The sequence below is a fragment of the Octodon degus genome, unplaced genomic scaffold, assembly GCF_000260255.1.
Source record: "Octodon degus isolate 3935 unplaced genomic scaffold, OctDeg1.0 scaffold00070, whole genome shotgun sequence".
Classification (NCBI taxonomy): Eukaryota; Metazoa; Chordata; class Mammalia; order Rodentia; family Octodontidae; genus Octodon; species Octodon degus.
In genome coordinates, this window is record NW_004524646.1 from 1,348,868 (window position 1) to 1,371,639 (window position 22,772).

The following is a 22,772-nucleotide window of genomic DNA, read 5'->3' on the forward strand; positions in this document are numbered from 1 at the left end:
TAACAAGTGCAGAGGACACTAACACGGAAAAAATTGGAAAACACACAGCTGAAAGCAATGAAGCAACAGCTTCTGAAACAAATTGTTAGATCCTGAATATCTGCTCATTTTTCAATCCCAATTCTGTCCCAATCTCACCAGATGCTACTGTACTTGAATGGTTAATAAAACTGCAGTGTTAAAAAAAAAAAATGCATTCACATTTTGGTAAGACAGCACAATTAAATGCTGAATATAGTCTTTACCATAAGCAAAACCTTGAAAACATAAGACTACCAGAACTTAGTTGAAATAGGTATTCTGTACTCCACCCACTCCACCCCTGCATTTGCCCATGAGATCCAAGTCAACCGGCAGCTAATTAAGAAATCTGGGCATCTTCCCGTCTCCTGGACAGGTTTCTGTCTCTCCCACTTCAACTCTTCCTCCACTGCTCCCTCCACTGGCCTCAAAATGTTTCCAGAACACTGCTAAAGCAACAAAGACCAGGTGGCTCCACAACTGCTGATGCTGTCTGAGAGACACTCATGAACATAGAGATGATGCAGCCTAGGCTCAGGGTAGGCTGAGAAAACTGTAGGATTCTCTCTCTCTTTTTTTTTTTTTTTTTTTGGCGGAACCAGGGATTGAACTCAGGCCACTGAGCCATCTCCCCGGCCCAACTGCAGAATTCTGAGATGTCATTTTTTTTCTTTTTTAATGTTAAAAAGTTCTTAAAATTTTATTACATTTATTAGTAAATGACACAGTGTCATTCATCTATCTCAAAATAGCCTCAATTCAAACACAAATCCATCCCGCAGTGCGTGTCCTTTCTGAAGCAGTTCCAGAGCGTTCTTTCTTGAGCATCTTTAGTTGCGCTGTCATGGCTGCTTCCATGCCCTAAATCAGCTCAAAACATTTACCCATTTCATGGTCATTTTGGCTTTGTGGAAGAGCCGCGAGTCAGAAGGTGCCAATCCGGTGAATAAGGTGGATGAGAACATGTCCATAATGTTTTCACAAGCTTGTTTTTCTGTTGGGTGGTCCTCAGCAGCAATGTTCACCATATTTCTCACCACATCTTATAAAAACACTAATGAAAGAGGCCTTCAAGAACTGCTTCAAGGGCCGGAGAGATGGCTTAGTAGAATAAGAGCTTCCATGGCAAGTGCAAGGGCCTGAGTTCAATCCCCGGTTCCGCAAAATAAATAAATAAATAAATAAATAAATAAATAAATAAATAGATGTGCTTCAAAAAAAAGAAGTGCTTCAAAGGGTTGCAGAAATAGCTCAACCCTCTAAGCACCTGCAAGGACCCAGGTTCAATCCCCAGTATGAGATGTCATTTTGTCACAACTCTTCACATGGATTACATGTGGTCAGCTCAGAAATCCTCCTTCGATGAATATCGGTTTTACGCCATCAGCCCACTCTCCCAGCAACCCCTTGTACCGCTCAGGCTGTGAGACAGCTCCTACAGACAGCGGGTAGAAGGTTCTAGTGCGCTGACAGCTTATCACACCATTCTGAAAAAAGAAAACTAAGAGGGCCCATAATGACATTTTGCTTGGGTTTTTAGGAAGACCGTAGAGCCGTCATGGCAAACCTATGTACATGCAATGCAGCAGGCACGTAGAGCCCCGTCTGTCAGAGTGCAAGCCAAGAAGCATGTTGCTTTTTCTAAACTAAAACCTCAGGATTCAGGTTCAAGTGCAGAGTAGACAATTTTCAATACATTTTGCAATGCACAGAGTAGACCCTTTCAATTTTGGATCACAGTTTGGGTGCTTAGTCTCTACAAGTTGCCCTGTCACTGCCCTACATAAACTCTCTATTGTAAACCACTGCAGTGGGGGGGGGGGGGCACAAAAACCATGTATTCCTGTATCCACACTCTTCTGCGTCTCCCCACCAGGACCAAGCCTCAAGATTGCTATGGTCTCTGGTGCTTTGGCATGTATGACACTTGTAGACACTGGGACAGCTCATGTATGATGGAGCTTGCTTATCTTGTTACTGGGAATCCTGCTACCACGTGCCTAAGCTTGGATTAGCTTCCTGAAGAATGTAAGAGAGGAGAGAGGCTCCAGCAGTCTCTGCCATCCCAGTGGAAGTCCAAATACCCAAGAGAGCTCCTCCCATACCACTAGGTAGAGAAGCGCGCTATTCAAGTTGAGGCTGGTACAACATGGCTCGAATTGTCAACACATAGAATGACGCGCAAATTAGTGATCATTCTCTGAAGCTATTTCGTTTGTGGTATTCGTTACATAGCAGAAGCTAAGTGATACAAAACCATGATACCAGGGCTGCAATGTGGCTTCATGATACAGCTTTACACAGTCACTTCCATGAGTACCTACCTAAGATTTAAACAAAGTGAAACAGTAAGAGCCATTTCGATAAGATATTATGCAATATGGCCTCGAGGAGGTACTAAGGAAGGTCCCTGGCCAAAATGTCAGCATGTGGCAAACGGCCCAGTCACCACCTTTCAACAGCAGCTTACTCAAGTCAACCCTCCCAGTAAGTGACGCAACCCTTGGTGACAAAACCCCACCTTCACTGGGCCTGCTCATGTGCTCAGGAGGCCTGTGTCCTGGGAGTCAGCACGGAAGCCAGCATGTGCTTTCTTCTCTCCACAAGCTTCTACTACCTGCAAGCACCGGGAGGAAATCTAGACATCCCAGAGAGGGTTGTTCCAAAATCATTACACTGTGATTGCTCTCTTGGAAGGCATCCCCGTGCATCAAGATGCTCTGAATGTCACCTGGGAGAAAGGCAAGTTGCAGCAAGGGTATTGTCTAAGGCTCCCATGGGCAGAATGCATGCAGTTTCTGAGCAGCATACCAACTCCTCGTTCTCATTCATGCTCTCCTTCTCCCTCTCAGGTGACAAGTGTGAGTCTAGGAACGTGTCTTCTCTCCTTCCACCTCACCCACACCCTTTCCCCTTCTCAGCCCTTTAGCTGGTGCCACCACTGGTTGCCCCAGATGCTTCTGAAATTGTCCCTCTATTAAGGCATCTTATATTTTCTACTAATCAACAGGTATTTTTATAAACTTTATTCTTTGTATTACTACGCATTATCATACATATGGATTACATTTATCATAGGTAATTTGAGCCCATACACGACACAACAGGTTCTTTTCCCCCCACTGCCCTGTCTTCTCTTTAACCCTTCTCCCCCTCCCCATTTACACAAGCTCTGCTTCCATTTTTCCTTCCACTTTTTCCCTTGTCCCTTCCTTTGCTCTCCCCTGCCTTGTTCCCCACATTCTTCCCACTTCCCAATATCTCTCCTCCATCACGCTCTGCATTTACCCTTTAACCAGGAAGTATCTTGAGCGCATGAGCCACATTAGCCAACTTACTGTTTCCCTTGTTCTCATTCAGGTAGAATGTAAGGAGCAGCTGACCACTCAAGGGATGTGTTAACATACAGTAATAAAGCAATCTCAGTGAACAATTATTAAGCCCTTTTTATGTGCCATGCAATGTTCTAAGGACACCACACATTCCCTCATTTAATCCTTGCACCAGGCCTATAAGGAAGGTGCTATTTTTATTATCATGAACAGATAAGGACCCTGATGCACAGAGAGGTGTGTGTCCCACAGTGAGTAGAGCTGACAGTTCAAATCTAGGGTCTAACTGCACTATCACCCTGTCACCCGACAGAGCAGAAGGAGGTCCCAGGTTTGCTGACCAGATACACAAGTGTACTGTTTCCTTGGAAATGGTAACTCCATCTAGGTTTTAAGCAAGACGACATGAAGATGAGCTGGAATGGAGAAGAGAGTAGAGAAACCCTGGAAAGAAAGGCTGCCGCATTAAATCCAGAGGAGAGGTGGGGAAGGTAAAGAAGACAAAGACTACAAGAAGGATGAATTTAGGAAACTTTTCTCAGATGAAGCCCACAGGATTAGGGACAAAGATGATTCTGAGGTGATTGTGACTTTGGATATACACTTGAAGGAGAGACTAGCTGGGATGCTTAGAAGTCAGAACAGGTCAGGAAGGTGTCCCAGAGTTGCCAAGACTGCTCCCAGGTGCAGTGACTCACCAGGACTCATGTGACTCTGAGTATAGTCATGTTCATGGCTGTGATTTATCTCAGCAAAGGCTACAAAGAACAATCAGTGAAGAGGAAAGGCTCTGGGGATGGAGTCCAGAGCACACAAGACACAAGCTTCCAAAAGTCCTCTCCTGGGGTCACACAGAACAGATTCTGATAAGAAGAATTCCAGGAACAAGTCTCAAGAGCTCCTGTGAAGAGCTGCCTCCTGCAAAAGCAAGTAAGAGGCTTGGCCAAGTTTTGACCTGCATATGCACCTTGTGAAAAAGCACGCGAGACTCCAGGCTGCTAGCACCAACCACACTGTATATACACATGCTGTGGGCAGTGAACCCCCTGCCCGATGCTGGAAGTGGAGGAAATGCTCCAAAACCCAAGTGTGCAGGCACCAGCAAAGGACCACGCTTCCAGGCAAGAACTCTAATAAAAGTGGTCTCAAGCTGCTTTGCTCTTTTTGCAAAGGGTAAAAAGTAGATATATCTCATATAGGTGATATCTTATGTACAATACACAAGTGCTCACATTGTACATACAGTATCAGTTCTTGAGTAATATTCAAATCACGAGCCTAAGTCCACACATCTTTCCTACCTGAACAAAACAACAAAAGGAACAGCAAATACAAAGGACCAGGCAAAGCCTGCAGGCTTTAGGCTGTGGCTGAACCTCTTCACATTCTGGAGGACCATGTGGCTGAAGGCAACACTTTGCATATCATTATTAAGATAAGTCAACATTGGATCTGCTGTGCGATCAAACACAATTAAAACTTTAATTAACTGAAACTCAGCTAGTTGCCGTCTTCAAATAAAAACAAAACATTTTTGGTTGGTGTATAAAAGGGAGGAAAGAGTTGATTTCATTTTTTTTAAAGAAAGGGACAGGTAAGAAGTTCAGATCAGGGCTATTTTCAAAATAATCACTTCCCACAGTCTTCTGAGGATAGATGAGCATTTTATATCAACATTTACAGAGCAGACACTGCAGGGCGAAAGCAAGGTCCTCCAGAACCTCAGATATTCACTCTGCACATTCTCCCAACTGTTGGAAAACGGACCCAGAGATTCCCAAGGAAGCTCTGGTAATGAAGTTCAAACAAAAGGTTTAGTGGTAAATTTTGCAAATCCCTGTTTCCCAGACTTTTGATAATTTGAGGTTCTATTCATACAAAGATCTCTCAAAGGGTTTCTTCAAGATTACCCACCGAGTGTTCCTTTGCTAAACATGAATTAACCTGGTAATCACTGAGTTGCATTTCATGGAGCTTGGTCTTCTCTTGCGTCCTTCAGTGAGCCAGCTAATCCTCAAACATCACAAAAGACTACGACCCAAGTATCATCAACAGCAAGACAAATGCCTTGTGGGGCTCTGCATCTTACTTAGGAGACTTGACATCTTGCTCTAATAAAGGCAAAAGGCCACTTTATATCAATACAAACCTCAGATGAAGCAGGGACACTAAGGATGCGAGGAAGGTGGATTTAGGATTAGGAGAGCCAAGTGAAATATACCTCAAGGAAGCAACAAAAGGGAAAAAACCTTGGAGCACTAGGAGAATTGCTACGATGGCCATAAGATCAACACAAATGGCAGACAGCTTGCTGGCATCGCTCTGTCCTGGCCTTGGTGGAAGGTCTTTAGGTCTTCGAAGGGCAGAGCTGGTGTCAAGGGGAAAGGCCCTTTTCTTTAGGGTTCAAGTTAAAGACACTGTTCCCCATCAATTACCCACTGACTTTCTAGACTTTGGCCTCAAAACACACCAACCAAATAGGATGCTGTCTTTGTCTTCTCTTAATAGATGTTGCATTCAGTTTGACTTGTATAGAGTATTTCATGAGCTTCTTTCTTTCTAGTCTTATCTTTTATTTTTTAAAATAAGAAGCCCAGAAATACAACTGCAAACTAACGTATTTCTAAGTACCTGACGAGCCCCAGGACATTGGTGTACACTCCAGAGCTTCAAGTGAATTGTCTCATTGCCTTGAAGAAAATCGGTAAATTATTTCCACTCTATAATCTCATTTCAAATCCTTTTACCCATTCCCAACTCTTTTGGCCTTGATACTGAAATCCTCTTTGGATAATCTGAGGTCTGACGGGTGCCAGGGCCACTGCGGCCTTTGCCCACTCCCTGGCATTTTTCACTGCTTGGAGGCAGGCAGTGCGCCAGGGTTCAGGGCCCCATAATGGGCTCTGTTCTTTCGGGGCAAATGTTAATAATTAGCAGGAAGCATTTTGCCTTTAAATCTCACAGCTTGAATAGTAAGATCTTGTAATGCCAGAGAAACACTTCATTCTAGAGCAGTAAGACTCTACGTGTGTGGATCGACCCGTAGCAGTAGTTTCATTCATCCACAGGAAAGGAATTACTAAGCGCAGGCTCTGTGCTGGGGGCTATGCCTGCACTGCGGATGCGAAGGAGGACTAGATATGTGCCTTTTGCCCTCAATCAATTTGAAATCCACGGAGAAAGCAGCCGCTATCAAGGGAAAGAGCCTGGGTGACCTAAGCTTGGGCATACACAGACACTGTGCCCTGGTCTGGAGGCAGTGGCAGAGGGAAGGACAGAAAAAGGATGGATGGAGGTGGGAGAACTATCTAAGAAAGGTCACTCAGGATGGCTGAGAAGAAGCGGGGTGGCAGGGGACTAAGGAGCCTTGTGGAAACTCCCACCAGGAATGGTCAGGGCCAGACAGATGCCACGGAGGGCCCGCTCATGCTGCCGAGTCCTCCGAGAGGAGCGTGAGAGCACAGTCATTCCCTCAGGCCTCTGGAATAATTTCCCAGTGGAGGAGGGGCTGGGCCCAGTTCTAGACCCCAGAAAGAACAGTGACGGGAAGAGGTAAAGGCTACGCTGAGGAACAAAAACAAAGTCATTGCCTTCAAGGGACTTCCATAAAACAAACAAGTAATATGAAAGCGGTAATAAAAGTTAAGGAGAAACATTTTAAAAGGCCATGGAAGTACAAAACAACAGCGGGATGGCCAGCACCGTGGGCATCAGAAACACAAAGGCCCTGAAGGAGGCAGTGGATGAAGCGTGGGTCCCTGAGCCAAGCTGCTGAGGGCTCAAGTTCTGGCACCTTACGAATGAACACTGCACCCCTGAGTCTGTTGCAGAGACTCCTCATAGGAGCCTAGAAGGCTAGAATGGCATCTCTGTGCTCCCTGTCCTCTGGGGACCTTGGCAACTCCCCAAATGTAGCCTGACAAGGTTCCCAACCTGCCATAGGCCCCATAGAGATAACATCTGGAGCTCCCCCCTTGCTGCATGGTGTCTCTGAGCGCTGTGTGTAAGAAGAGTCTCCACCAACATGATCAAAGCCAGAGCCGAATTCCCAGTCTTGGCTAACACCAATGCCAGGCAGCTTCCGAATCAGCCACCAGAGCTCGTCGATGAGTAACAAAGACATCCACCAACTTTTCTGCCATTGATTTCAACTGGTTAAATTAGCGCCATCATACAACAGGAATTATTAATACCTTCAGGAAGGCAGGAGGATATTTGTCTAATTTCACTTAAAGAGAAAACACTCTGCATGCTTTTGAAATATTTATCACTAGCTAGAGTGCTAGGAAGCATTGAAAGAACCACAATATGAACATATTGAATCAGTTGGAAACATCTCAGAAGTGTGTGTGTGTGTGTGTGTACGTGTACATACACCACAGCTTTCCCATTATAAGACAAAGGTAGAGGAAAACATATTGCTGTAGGGAGATGAATGAAGAGTTAACAGGCGAGCAAACTTCTGGGAGGAGAACATGGAAACGTAGTGACTAAGGAGGTTTATGGACCGGAATACGCAAGTGCAAGTACACTTAATTTTGAGATAAAAGCTACACTTACAGCTTGTGTCTTTGATCTCCTAACCTCAGGAGTGCACACAGACCTATACACACGCATCCCCAGGAGCCAGAGCATTTGTGGGTTGGACTGAGAAGTTCCCTAGATCCCATCCAGCCCAACTGCAGAGAGGTCTCCAAGGAAACCCAACAGCCTGAACACAGCCCTGCAGTTCTTCAACACAAATGTGCTTAAGAATTACCTGGGGATCTTAGGAAAAGGCAGGCTCCAATAGTGGAGGTCTGGGGAGAGGTCTGAATGATGGTACAGTATTCTTCCCAAGAATTGAGAGGTGGCAAGTTCTGGTGTCACAGCAAAGAGCTAGACCAGGCTGTCCGTCCTACGCAGTAGCCACTGGCTCCAAGTGATTATATTAAAACTAGACAAATTCAAGGTTGGTTCCTCAGAAACACTGGCCATGTCTCAACAGCGACACGTGACTACAGTTTTCTACCAGTGCAGAGTTCCACTACTGTGCAACTTCCTGAGCGGCTACTCCACTCATGTGTCCACCCCACACATACAAACGCACACCCCATATCACACCACCAGCTCTGCTCAGGAGGACCCCTTCCCATGCCTCAGCTTTAGCCTCTAATTCTACACTGCATCAGAGATCCCCGAAGAGCCCAAGGTGCTAGGCTGCCCAGACTCTTTCTCCCATCTTCCCATGTCACGAGAGTGTATTCATAGTTCTACACAGAGACAATACAGAACCACACTCATTACTAAGGGAGCATGCTGCTAAGAGGTAAAGGAATTACACGTGGACACTTCATTGAACTATCTCAGTAAGGGACACATCACTTAGCGTCTCACTGGGTGGCAGGGATTATCAGGCCAGTATTACAGATCAATGCCAGAGAATAAGAGAAGGGATGCTGCATGCCCCAATGTCACAGAGCCAGTGACGGTGGCAGATGGCTTTGCTCTACAAGCATGTGGCTCTCAAGTTGTGTGCCCTGCTCTTGGGGACCAGGCCTAGGCTCTGCCCTGCCACTGTCACTAGCATCTTCATCTGTCACTGCATCTTCTCTGTACTGAACTATTTATGAAAATACTGGCACGAAATAGGAAGAAGGAGGAAAAGTCCCAGCAGCCTTGGTTTCTTGGTCCACAGCAGCTCTGACACACAGGGTGTGCTCCACCTGCCACCACTGGAAACAGCCTCATCTAAGACGTGAATCATGGAGTACTAGAACCTGGTACTGGGAACCTTTAATCCAGAAAGCACTTTCATCCATGAGAAAAATCACAATTAGCCTTTTAGCTCACGCACTCTGATTCATCAAATATTTACTGAACAGCTACCATGTGCCAGGCACAACAGGGAACCTAGAGGTAAATAAAAAATATCAGATCCCTGACCTCCAGGGGTGGAGGGGGGCACACCTTCCTTCTTTCATAAGTGTTGTCAAAGAAAACAACTTTCCTAAAGCAGATTCTGTCCCCAGTTTCAACTCTCTGGGGGGGGGGGGGGGGGGAAAGCCACAAAGAATGCAGAGGATGGGGCCGGCCAGATAGCTCAACAGATTAAAGCGCCTGCTGAGGCAGAGCAAAGCAGCCCAGGTTCAATCCCTGGTATGCTGTGCAGGCCCCGCGCCTGGGGTGCACTGAGACAGCGATTGAGACTGGGCGTGGTGGCGCACACACCTGTAATCCCAGTGCTTGGGAGGAGAATCACTACGAATCCAGTCTATTAGCAAGACCCTATAGACTCTGTAGACCCTGTACCAAATACATTAGAAAGAAAGAAAGAAAGAAAGAAAGAAAGAAAGAAAGAAAGAAAGAAAGAAAGAAAGAAAGCAAGCAAGCAAGCATAAGTGTATTTTCTTTTCTTATTTTTTCCAGTGCCAGGGATTGAACTCAGGACCTTGCACATGCCAGGCAAGTGCTTATTCTACTGAGTTATCTCCCCAGCCCTGCATTTTCAATCTCTGAATTTTACTTTACTTCCTATGCTGCTCTGAGAAGGGCAGTGACCATAGCTCCTTATGGCTTCACAGCATCCTTTCACCCAGGCTATCTGAACAATCATCCAAGTCACAGCCCACAATCCTTTAGCAGCCCAAAAACGACGTCAGCAAGACCAGGGTGTGCATTCCCAGGCACAGTGGACATCAGTCAAAAGTAATTAGTTTTGTTCTCCTAATAGAAGCTCTGTCAAGAGTAAACAAACAGGGCTGTAATAATTAATCGAAAAGAGTCTAATTTTTTATTTTAGTGTACCTAATGGCCAGAAATAGTACACACTGCTTTAAAAGAAAAAATAAAATAAAAATAAAAAAGAACCAGAGCTGTAAAACATCTCAAAGCTCTACGGCTCTGCAGGCAATGAGTGGCCACTTACCTCCCTTCAGTGCAAACATAGCTTCAGCTCAGTTTCTAACCGTAGCAAATGGCAGGAAGAAGAAAGACCAGAGAACCATGAAATATTTAACCACTTCCAATTTGGTCCAACTCAACAACTATTTATTGCATGCTTTCCCGTGCCTGACACTGTGATCCATCCATTCATCCCACCAGTTGTTTACTGGGTTTCCAGCACACACACAGAAGTCACACCCGCACAGCCTGATCAAGGCCGTGGCATCTTTCCATGTGGCTAAGGACAATCACCAGCTCTAGACAATGATTAGTCTTGTAAGAGGAACAGCACAGACACACACGACCACACTGTAAGGCCACTGATGTGAAGAGCATCTAGGTGGTCCTAGAGCTTCTTCTGACATGCATGATGGACTCCTGAAGGAGGTGTGACTTACCGCAAAACAACGGGAGGATTCATAAGCACACTATGTTATCTTGAAGCAAGAGAAAGGAAGGGTCTGAGCATTTCTTTCCTAGTACAGTACCACATGACGTGCTCAATGACCGTGGATCTTATCCTTGACTGGGTATCTCATGCCATGAGCTTGTCTCTGAGGTTCTAAGGCCTGGAAACCTGGGGATCTAGATATGATAGCTACAGAGTCAAGCTTTATGCTACACTAAACTTACCTACCACTGGGTGCAGAAGGAGTGCAGAACTCTGACCTAATGGATTTTTACAATTCCACCCACAGGATCTCTGTCCCAAAAGACCCTCGGGAAAGGAGGCCTTTGAAGGTGACAGGGCTGTTATTAATAATATCATTCCATGGAGCTTCAAGGAAAACATAGCTTCCCTCCTTCAGACAGCTGGTTTGTTCCTCAGATGGGTCTGCAAGTGCCGCTGGCCTTCTAGTCCTTCTGGCCAACTCTAGTAACTTTCCTCACAGGCACAAGGAAGGAGGAAGCAATCTTTAATACTTAACATTAATCCTCCTCACAAAGACTGACAAGCAGCTAAGTTGCTAGGCCTCAATATTATCAGCCTAGGTTGCCAGACAAGACCTTTGAGATGATCTAATCCAACCAAATAATTTTATTAGCTAAGTGTTATGGGTTGTCTCTAGATGTCACCCCAAACCCTCATGGGATTTTCTGAGGTGGCTGGACCTAGACTGTGTGAGGCCAGGATTAAGTGTGTGAGGCTGAGACAAAGGGTGTATGATTACTAAATCAGTGCACTCAGTGGCTTGGCACAGCTCTGGCTGTAGATGATGGGTTACCCGCCCAAAGGTCATGCAGTCAGGATAGAATATAGTGACCAGAAGAAGGCTGTCATCGTTGCTTGCTGTTCCTTCATTCCTGCGCCACCTTGTTGCATTCTGCCTGCCATGAACAGTTTTTCCTCTGCCAGGCCACCCTGCTTTGGGGCCAGCTGATTATGGACTGAACCTCCTATCAACTGTGAGCTACAATAAACCCTTCATCCTTTAATTGTGGATGTCAGGCATTTTGCCTCAACATCAAGACACCATGAAGAGGAAGTGACTTGGATTGGGGGGGTTGGGGGGGGGTTGCACACAGCTAACCAAGGTTGGGATGATATAAAAGACTCAGCATTCAGATTCCCAGCCTAGTGTTTCAGACCACATACCAAGGCCTTCCAGAATGTGAATGATGCCCTCTAGGAAAAGCTTCAGAACATGGAAGCTAAACCACCCCAACTGACGGAAATTGGGTCTTCAATTGCCTTAGGTTGGCCTCTAAGTCCATCTTCCTAACTGGAGGACACACTTTGATGCTAGGAAAGACAGCTTAGGCATGCGGGCATTCCAAATGATGTGCAGAGGAAACGGCTCACCACAGCTCCAGGAACTGACAAAGAGATGCTACAGCTAGGCCAGCCCGAGAAGGAAGAGGACATTCTGCTTTGTGGGGGGTGGCACTGGAGAAGTAGCAGAGGCTCTGGAGTAAGTAACTAAATCAGAAAGAATCCCGTGATCCCCTCAATTAACGCCACACAGCTTGGCATGAGATGGGTACCACAGATGACTCTGGTCACATTGGGGCCAGCCATTTAATAAGCTAGAGAGCAGAAGGAACAACCTCCATTTAGATAAGGGAAAGACAGACACACAAAAACGAATTAGATAACTTGCCCACATCATGCAGCCAAATGATTGGCACAAGCAGAAAAGGACAGGCATTTATTCACCGTTACTGCTTCATCTCAGCCCACTTAGCTGCTTCTGCCCTGCTTAAGTCGCCAAGAGCCCACCACACCATCCCGAGAAGCGGCAACACAAAACAAATAAAAGCCACAGACCCTCTCCAACATGCACATCTTTTGTACTTAGACCAGTGCAGAAATCACGTTGCCTAAGCCACAACAAAACATCCTCACTGGCGCATCCTCACTGACACTGGGGTCCTGGATTCATCCTGACAGTAATGCAAGGCGCTAGGCCCGCCCTATTTATGACACTGTACGTGGCCTGTAAAGATGTGAGTTGTGCAGTGATAAAGCAGGAATCAAACTAACAAAAACCCCAAGTCTTTTCCCTTTATCATTTCCAGTATAACGGCCACAAAAGACCTTAACACATATAACTCAGGTCACAACAGAAGGAATGTGCAGCTCACCAGCTGTCCTCATCCAGAGGGCCTTTGTCTCCCAGGGAACATGTGACACTGTGTGCAGACAGACTGATAATCACAACTTGGGAGGCACACATGGCACTAGAGATGTTGCTGCACGTCCTATGAAGTACGGGACCGAGCTCCACAACAAAGAATCCTCTGGCCCTCAATGTCAGCAGTACCAAGGCATGAACACCCTAAAGCTCATGAAGCCATGCTAGGAATCTCAGGGCCAGAGCTTTGATGCATCGACCCACCTCAGGACAATTCTACCAGGCATCCTTGCTTCTCTCACACACGAGACAAATGTCAGAGGACCATAAAAATTAACTGTTTCTAAAGTACTGCCTTAGCTGCCAGTAAACTCAGTTAAGTGTTTTCACTGGCTGGAGCAGAAGCGCATTTCTTTTATTAGGGAAGCCAACTTAGAGCCTCCAGAGATGTTGACTGGGTGGCTGAAACTGAAGCCTGTGTGTTGACGTCAGTGGAGTGGCCAGAAGCACTAGGGTGCCTGCTTGGCAGTGCGGACTCTCCAGAGTCTTCAGACAAAGCCAACGGGCTACTTCCATGTGCTGCAACTACTACAGGTAGAATCTGTTTCGTATTGGGAGTTTAAAGACCTCTGTCAGCTCCCAGGGAGAAACACTTTCCAGTTCTGTCAGGCACCCTTGCTCTCACCTCCAGTTCCTCCTAGTCCTTTTGGTTCTCATATCCAACCTCATGAAGCAAGAACAAGGAATGGAGACAAGCACGAATCTCTGTGACTGACTTGGGGGTAGCCGTCTGTCACTCATGTTGTTATCTGCAGACAGCCAGAAGGTCTCCGAAGAGAGAGGAAAAGGGAAGAGAGAGAAGGCCACTTGTCTACAGGTTAGGATTTAAAACCAACTGAGGAAAGGGATAACTCCAAGAGAAAAACCAAGAAAGATGTTTTGCTTGGCCGTCCAAAAGCAAATTATTTATATGCCCAAATGCTGCCTTTGGAAATCAGAGGCATTACCATGTGAAAAGTCATCTGCTAAGCTTGACTGGCTGCTAGAAGATGCATCACCTGTGGAAAAGCTAGCTGTACTCACTGGCTGGAGACTCCATCGCAAGTAAGACAGGACTTGGGCACACCCGCTCAAGAGCCCTAGAGCCAAGGGCTTGGCTTGTTTGCCTCCAAATCCTCGTGCCTAATCCCATACAGAATAAAAACAGGACTGAATGGATGTTAGACCGTAAAGCCAGGTTTGTCCAAAAGAAAGGCTGTGATGCTCCTTTTACTCTTCCTCCTCCTCTTCTTCCTCCTCCTATTCCTCCTTCTCCTTTTCTTCTGTGTCTGGATTCTTGTTGCAGTGTGTGAGAAAACTGAACAAAAATTGTCATTTTAATAAATGCACAGTGCAGCATCATTTGGTCGTGCAACCGGACTGCTTCAGTGATATTGTTTTGTTCTGTTTTGTTTTGTTGGCAGAACCGCGGATTGCTTCATTCCGAACAGAAACTCCCTGTGCATTAATATCAAGCCCTCAGTTCCATGTATCCCCAGTCCCCAGTGACCTCTGATTCACTTCCCAACTGTGAAAACTCAGCTGTTCAATGAACTTCGTGTCCACAGCACCACACAATCACTGCTATTTGGTGACTGGCTTCTTTTACCTAGCACGGTGTCAAGGTCTGTCCACTGGGTAGCACGCATCAGGACTCCATTTCTTTTTAAGGCTGAATAATATTCCTTTGTCCACACTTTGTTTGTCCATTCATCTGTGGGTGGCAACCTGGGCTTCTCAGAGTATTACTTGTAACAGGATGGCTTGTATATATAACAGGGAAAGAAGATTTGGAACAGACTCAGATTCTGTTACTAATACCCCATGTGATCCCACACCCCATACAAGGCTCATTGTTTTCACTTGCAAACAGGAAGTGAATTAGATCAGTGTTCTCCAAAACAGAAAAAAAGATCTTACCATCATCTTTAGTAAGCAATAGATGCTTCGTTGTGATGTCATTGTGAGTGATGTCACACAGGCACACATCCATAACCGAAGCTAATTTCACAAGACAGCCCTTGCTCTCTCCTCTTTGCAGTCACTTGCATTTTTCTGCTCTATTCTATTATTTTTCTTTTTTAAAAAATGCATGGTCGGGCCGGGGGGATGGCTCAGTGGAATAAGCGCTTCCCTGGCAAGTGCAAGGGCCTGAGTTCAATCCCCGGCTCCACAAAAAAAAAAAAAAAAAAAAAAGCATGGTCACAACCCCTATGCTGATCTCACCATCCATAAATGAGCAGCAAGCCGCTCTTTGAGAGCCTGTTATTTTCAATGACATTTTCTCTCATGAACGGCCCATGAGATATGCAGTCAATGTGCCCCACATCTATAACAATCTACTTAATAAAAAGTAGGAGACACAGGAGCGAGCTTACTACCAAAAGAAGTTACAGAGAGCTGCATTTCTAAATTGTACTGGCCATGGAAAACTTCATGCTTACCCAAAACGCAAGTCTGCACCAGCCTCTGGGAGGCTGAGGCAAGAAGAACACAAGTTCAGAGTCTGGGCCACTTGGTGAGACCCTGTCTGAAAATAAAAAATAAAAAAGGTCTGAAGATGTCTCTCAGTGTGAGGCCCTGGATTCAATCTCCAGTACCACAAGAAAGAAAGAAACAAACAAAAAAAGTTAACAAGCTTTGTCAAGGATATAAAGACATTATGGAAGTTCCTTAAAGAATAGAGGCCATGGGTCTCACTCATAAGTGCGTATCCCTGTCTCGGAGAAGCACCTGCGTACCACTGGGCAGGGCAGTAGTGATAATATAATATTCACAAGTAGCCAACATCTGGAAACAAACTAAGTACCCATCAAGACAAAGGGATACAGAGAAGGTGGGGTTTACACAAAAATATATTATTCAGCCTTTAAAAAGGAAGGAGATCCTGTCATTTGCAACAACATGGATGAATCTGGAGGACCTGTGCTAAATGGCATTAACTAGGCACTCAGAAACAAATTCCACTTGATATCCCAACACTCAGGAGGTGAAGGCAGGAAGACTGCTGCAGGTTCAAGGCAATTTGGCTACATAGTGAGTTCAAGGCCAGCCTCAAGTGGGAGGGGAGTAAGGAAGGGGAGGGAAGGGGAGGGGAGGGGAGAGTAGGGCAGGGAAGGGGAGGACAAGGAAGGGAAGGGCAGGGAAGGGGAGGGCAGGAGAGGGGAAGACAGGGAAGGGGAGGGCAGGGAAGGGGAGGGGAGGGAAGGGGAGGGGAGGGCAGGGGAGGGCAGGGCAGGGAAAGAGACAACTGCATTTACAGATGGACTCCAATAAAAGTGAACCCTAGCTATGTCCTCTTAATTCAAGGAATAGAAGGATTTGTTCTAATAGTGTTTGTAAATAGGATATCATGTCTGCATCTTGTACAAGAAATAACCAGTAGGAAGGCAGTATACAATGTGTTAATTATTGGAACTGTTCTACCAATTTGATTTGAAGTTGTCTCATTGCTATTTATTTCTCAATAAAATTATGGAAAAAAAAATAAGTGAACTCACAGACAAACGAGAGTAGATCAGTGGTTACCAGAGGCTGAAGGGTAAGGGAAAAACTGGTCAGAGGGCATAAACGTAAAAAGAGTATAAACTTGTAATTATCAGACAAGTTTTACAGACACAGCATAGCACCTGGTAATTGTAGTTCATAACAACATATTTATTGTAATTTGCTAAGAAAGTGTTCTTTTTTTGCTCTTGAGTATTCTTGTCACATGGACCCAGGCCTAAATTTACACACGCACTTAGACACATGCACAAAAAAGTAAAAATGTAAGGTAAGAGATTTGTTAATTTGCTTGATTGTAGATGTCACGTTGGACACTTAAGTGTATACAATCTTCACAGTCACTTATACTTCAATAAAGCTGGAGAGGTGAGAAGGGAAAGAAATGTATTTCCAAGACCTAACTGCAACAGTCTAGTACACCAACTTCAGTAGATTCTCACAAGTTTAGTATCAATCCCACACATGTTCAGGTGTAGGAATTAAAAACTTTCCTTACCATCAGTGACTGACTCAGCCTAACACACACAACACCATAGTTGCCAGCAGAGCGTACAATCTAAGTTCTTCCCCTTGTGAGAACACAATTTAACAGCGCAGGTGATGGTTATTTAATACTTAATTTTTACACAACAGGATCAACCAAAATCATCCAGGTAGCTTTAGAAGACCTCTCATTGCTTATGCCTTAACCAAGTAAAATTCATTCTCTATCTCTAATCCATTTATTTTCTTACTTCGCTGTCAAATGAAAGATGCTAATTACCTTAATTCACTTTTATTTCACAAATGTTTATCGAATTTATACAATATTGGAGACATCCATATTGATGCTTTTTATTTAAATAATGCTACCAAAATATGTATCTATTTAATCACAAAGATTTAAAAAAAAATTCAAAATTTGGCTTAGTCTTGCCCATTGTTAATATGGATGCATTTTTAAAAATTACATTATCTGGTTAGACAGCTAAAATACGAAGATTTATCCCCAAGGATGACTGAATATTTAAGAGGAAACAAGAAAACAAATTCCTTCACAGTGGAATTCACAGGCAAAGAGGTCCATTTACACTGCTCTGACTTTACTTTTTCTGACTTGAACAGTCAGCATAAATAACCCCATTAGAAAACTAAAATCACCAGTTGGTGAAAAGTCTGAGTGATACTCCCTGGTGGCACATTTATGTTTTGTTTTGTCTACAATAGGAGCAATCCTACACACACACACACACACACACACACACACACACACACACAAATACGCGCACGCGGTTGCTACCCTCTCTAGCTCTTCATCCACTCCCTACCAAGTCACAGCCTCCTCCCTCCCTTACCCCCTCTCCAAGGTGTGCTCTCCAGTGTCACTGTCACACTGTCTCCATCCTAGCTCTAGATCTTCCTCTCCATTGGCTCATCATCTCTCATTCCTTTCCTATCCTCTTTAAGCTACAGAGCTTAAATTGCCTGTTTTACAAGTGCCCCACCATTCCCCGCTCCAAAACTCGGTGACTCAACTCTTAGATACCCAAGAATAGCTCCCTAAAAGGTCGTAACCACAAGGTGACAAGTGTGGGAAAGGCCCAGCTTCTCAGGGATAGCCACAAGAGGAGCGCCGACCCCGGGCCCAGCTTGGCCATGAACAAGCAAGGGACCATCTCTCTTGGTCCAAGCTCTCTCAGGTAAGAAATGACACCAAAAGCTATCTCATCACATTTTTAGAAGAAATAAGCACGACTGCATCTAGGATATGTATTATACCAAGCGTGGCCCATAGTAAGTGCTCGGTAATTGCTTTGCTGTCTGTCTTCCACCTCCAAACCAGAATGGTTCAGGGTCCAAATCAGGCAGGATGAAATAAATGTAAAACTCTTCAACAATCCCACAGTGCTAAAGAGCTTACTTTCATAGTTCACTTCTTAGAAGTCTAGAAGATCAGGCAGAAATAGATTTTTGTCTTATTCAACATCAAAGAGTTGTATTAGAGAAATTCAGTTGGTTTTCCTATAACTTTGGCTTCAACAACCTTGATGACAGCACACGCCACATCTGAGACATGAGGGCAAAAGGGGGTGGCGTCAGAAAGGGGGAACTTCAAAGGGCCTTAATAAGACGAAAATTCCACCAGCATTACCATATGTCCAATCCTTCCCTTCTCAACTCCAGTCCATTAACAAGCTGGGGGTGCCACTCCAGCCAGGGCTCCTTTGGTAGCCAGGACAGGACACAGGTCCAGAACACCTGCAGCAGAGTCCAGGGCCCTGGCGCCACACAGGGGCCTTCAGAACACAGATCTGAACATACAAAGGCTGGAGATCTTCCTCTGCTAGCAGGTAGGGGAGGATAACACTGGGGGCACTTGCTTCCAAAGGCATGAAAGTAGGACCGCCAGATTCCCTGGGTGAGCAAAGTAAGACTGGGAGCAGGGAGGAGCAGCCTTTGTTCTCATCAAAGAAGAAAAGAATGTAGGGGGAAGAAAACTAATGAGTTACTGCGGAAAGATCTGAGCAAGGATTACAGACCTGGTAGAGAACGCACACAATTGACTGTTGGGCCAGCCCGCAGTGAAAACTTCATCCCTTGTGCTCAGGGGAGGGTAGCTTCAGCCCTTACCTCTCAGTGCCTATTCCGTGGCCACAGGCAGCAGAAGGAGGCTTCTCTACAAAGGAATAAAGAAGGAGACAAAGCTGGCGCCACCCCTGGCCTTCATCAGCCCACGCGCATTTGCATTTTCCAGAGCAGCTCCAAAATGTTTTGTCCTCCGACAATATTTGGTGTGTACAGCCAACGGCGTGGAATTTATCCCCTTCCCAGCCCTGGGCAGCCCAATGGGTCTCCCAGGCTTCCACAGTGACAAGTTCATCAAACAGGTTTGCTGCACACCTGGGGATGCATCAGGGCTTTGCCAGACAGATGGGGAAGGAGATGGAGGCCAGAAACACCAACCTTGCCAAATGGCTAAACGATCTTCAGGGGGACAGGACACAGGGCTCGCGCTTCTCCCTCCCCTCTAAATGCCCTTCCAGCTGTGGATGGGAAGAGAGGGGTCACCAGCGCCTCCGGGCATCCCTCAGCAACTGGAAGAAAATACTCAGCACTATGCTTACCAACTGTGCCAGGCCTTCTCAGGGAGAGCGTTCCTAACGTCCCCTGAAGAGGGCCTGTATGGAAGATCTGCTTGGAGTCCAGCAAGGGAGGCAAAGAGAGCTCACAGAGGGCCAGGTTCTCAGAGATCTTAAATAGATCCGTGTGGTGACAGGGCATAAAGTATAGAAGATGCTTCTCAATGCCAAGCCAGACACGCAAGCGCCACACCGGTGTGCAGCCTAGGCAAAAGCAGCACGAGGCAATTATCAAGAGTCTGGTGATGATAAGGAAACAGGAATCAAATTTATTGATTTTCTACAGGGCAGGCCCAAGTGCTAAGCACTTGATAGATCATTTTACTTCATCTGCTCTCTTACTGTGGTTAAGTCTTTCTTTTTTTAGAAGTTGATGTTTGCAGACGTAATGATTACATCATTACGGGGAGTAGGTAAGATGACACAACGGGAATGATGAAATGGCTGCTCAGGGAGGTCAGGCACCTTGGCCACGGCCACACAGCTAGGGCAGGCCAGGCAGGGCTGTAGGCCCCGTCTCCACCTGGAACTTGCTCTGGCCCTGGTGTGAGGGGCTGGCAGGGAACCTGCAGCACGTCGGACCCAAGAGGGACGGTGCGCAGTTCTCAGGTCCCGCCCGACTGCAGTCCCGGGAGGCAGATGGACTTGCCAGGAGTGCAAATGAAGCTCACTGGAGACAGACTTGGGACGCTGGTGTTGCTGACCCCTGGTCTTCCAACGGGCAGGATGGGGCAGGGCAGTCACACCTTGACAGCCTGGTGTCTTCAGACTTCTTTCGATTTTCTGCTTCCCTGCTATCTCCTGACTGGCCCCTTTCTCCTGAGGGTGTCACAGCTGATGGGTCCAACTGCAGGACCCACTTGGACCAGCCTTGTCTCTACAGCAGGCACAGGTGGAGGGAGCCAAGGCCTGACGGGGCAGGGGGCTGGCTGAGCTCACCAGTGCAGGGCCCAGGGCAGCCACTGCTCCAGGGGGTGATTCTGTTGGGAAATCTGAAGGAGCACAAAAAAGAAAAAAAAAAAAAAAGAAAGAAAAAATGGTGTGCCTCAGTCTCCCTAAAAGAAGAAAAGGAAGGTGATGAACAATTTCTGGCTTAGAAGAAAACTAAGAAAAGAAATTCTGCTCTCCTTATAGTTTAAAAAAAAAAAATGGGAAAGAGAAGAAGGAAGAGGGAAGGAAGAAGAGGCAAGAGGGAGGAGAAGGAGAGAGGAGAGGGGAGAGGGGGGGAAAAAAGCAGAGGGAGGAGGAGGGAAAGCGGCAGGGAGAGGAGACAGGAAGAGCTCAAATCTGGTTGAAGCTTTTCCCCTCTGAACACGGTTTTTTCCCCGCAGTCATTTTCCATTGTATTGTCACCCAGCACTGTGTTGTGTGCCGTGGGTGGGGTGCCTGAGAAATGCAGGTGGAACCGGCAGCCAGCAAGCAGACTTCAAGCAAAACTTTCCACCTAAAAGTAAACACGCAGTGTGCATGTCTCTACTAGGGCTATTGTCATGAAGTAACTTGATTGCTAAAGATAAGGCTTTTATAAAAATGTCTTGTGGTTCATGGATGTTTTCCCCAGATGACTTCAAAAATCAGCAAAAGTTAGCACTGGATGTGGAATTTTTCACACAGGGTTTTCTCACACCCTTTCCGCACCTTTTGCATACATGGCAGAGTGCCGAAAAGACACTTTGACAAAGAATGCCTCTGGTAGTTGACATGCAAAAAACACAAGGCTGAGAATGTGATCTGAGACGCTGGCCAAAACCCTGCAACTGTACAGAAATAGGGACATCAGTTGGACTCTTCAGAGAAAGTTTATATATATAACGGGTGGGCCCTGCTCTCAGTATTAATTCAGTGGGTAAACAATAGGGCGTGGCCTGGATGACTTGCAGGATGGCTTTTGGAAATGGGCTTCTGCTTGGCGAAACATCGCAGGGATCATTTTATTCACACGGAAGGAAGGAAATGCAAAGAAGTGTCACTAAAACAGCAGAGGTACTTGCGGGGCATGAATCAAGCGCTGGATGACCCCAAATGCAGAGTAACTAAATTAGTCCCCCTGCACTCTTGGTATTTGGACTTCATTTCCAGAGAAGAGCCTGACCTCTAACTTCTAAGTAATCGAGTTTGGCTCAGTGCCACTCATGTCCCTTTCCACTTTCCACTAAAGGTGGGCAGACTGCAGACACAGGGCACAAAGATCCTCAGCCGACTCTCGTGGCAGCATGACAGATGTAGGCACAGAACACCCCAATCGCTGGAAGGAAAATGCCGCAGCTCTCTAGCAATGGTTAAGTCACTGGGACACCCCAAGCAGCTGGTGGTCAAGCCTGAACTAGAGCCCTCAGGAGAGCTGATTCTGCTCTTGTCCCGTTTGTCAGTCCATCCACCCTTCGGTACTTACCCAGTGTCTGGCACAGGCTCAGACACTGTCCTGTTACAGATCGTTTCTCTAAAATGAACCCAAATCTTTCTATAACTCTACCCACAGGCTCCTAACCCCTCCTGCCCATGAAGACAGTAGCTAGTACGTTTATCTTAAGGTGTTTTGCTTCAGGTTGCAGATTCCCAGCTCTTCAAAATAGTGAAGCAAGATCCTCTTGCCAACAGGCAAGGTTCTTTCCTTCAAGGTCTGATCGATACTGAAAGTGGTTACCACGTCACACAGTTACCTTTACAGCAGTCCCTTGCTACTTCGTGGTTTGACATGCGCAGACTCACTGTTGGGCCGAAAAATATCTAAATTATTTGTCATAGATTTTTCACTATATCATGGGATTTTTGCAGCACTGCACAGTATATGTATGTTATTAAAATTACATATGTTTACGAGTTTAGAAAATGGCTAAAAGGAGCTGGGGATACAGCTCAGCGGCACAAGCGCCTGCCTGACAAGCACAAGGTCCTGAGTTCGATCCCCAGTACCGCAAAAAAGAAAAGAAAAAGGGAAAATGGTTAAAAACACTAGAAGTGTTTTTTAAAGTGTGAGAAAGGTTTATAAGAGTGCAGAAGTGAGTTCTAAAGCTTTAAAATATATATAAATATTAAAATAAATATAACCCCTATTTCGCTGATTTTCACTTATCACGGGCGTGACTGTAATGTGAGACTGTAATGTGAGTGAGGGAGGGCCACGATAAGTGAGGGATGGCCGTATCAGTATTATCTCCCACTATTCACCGTTCCCGTTTGACCCACATAACCTATTGCAGACATACAATAAACCAATCCTCTCACTCCACCTGCCTCAAACATTGTATGAATGA

The 22,772-nt window shown here is 45.8% G+C and overlaps 1 protein-coding gene across 6 annotated transcripts in view; it reads right to left on the bottom strand.

Annotated features, from left to right (window-relative positions):
• Foxn3 (forkhead box N3) overlaps positions 1-22,772 on the bottom strand; it is a 440,054-nt gene that overhangs the window by 155,812 nt on the left and 261,470 nt on the right. The gene's annotated exons all lie outside the window — the stretch shown is intronic.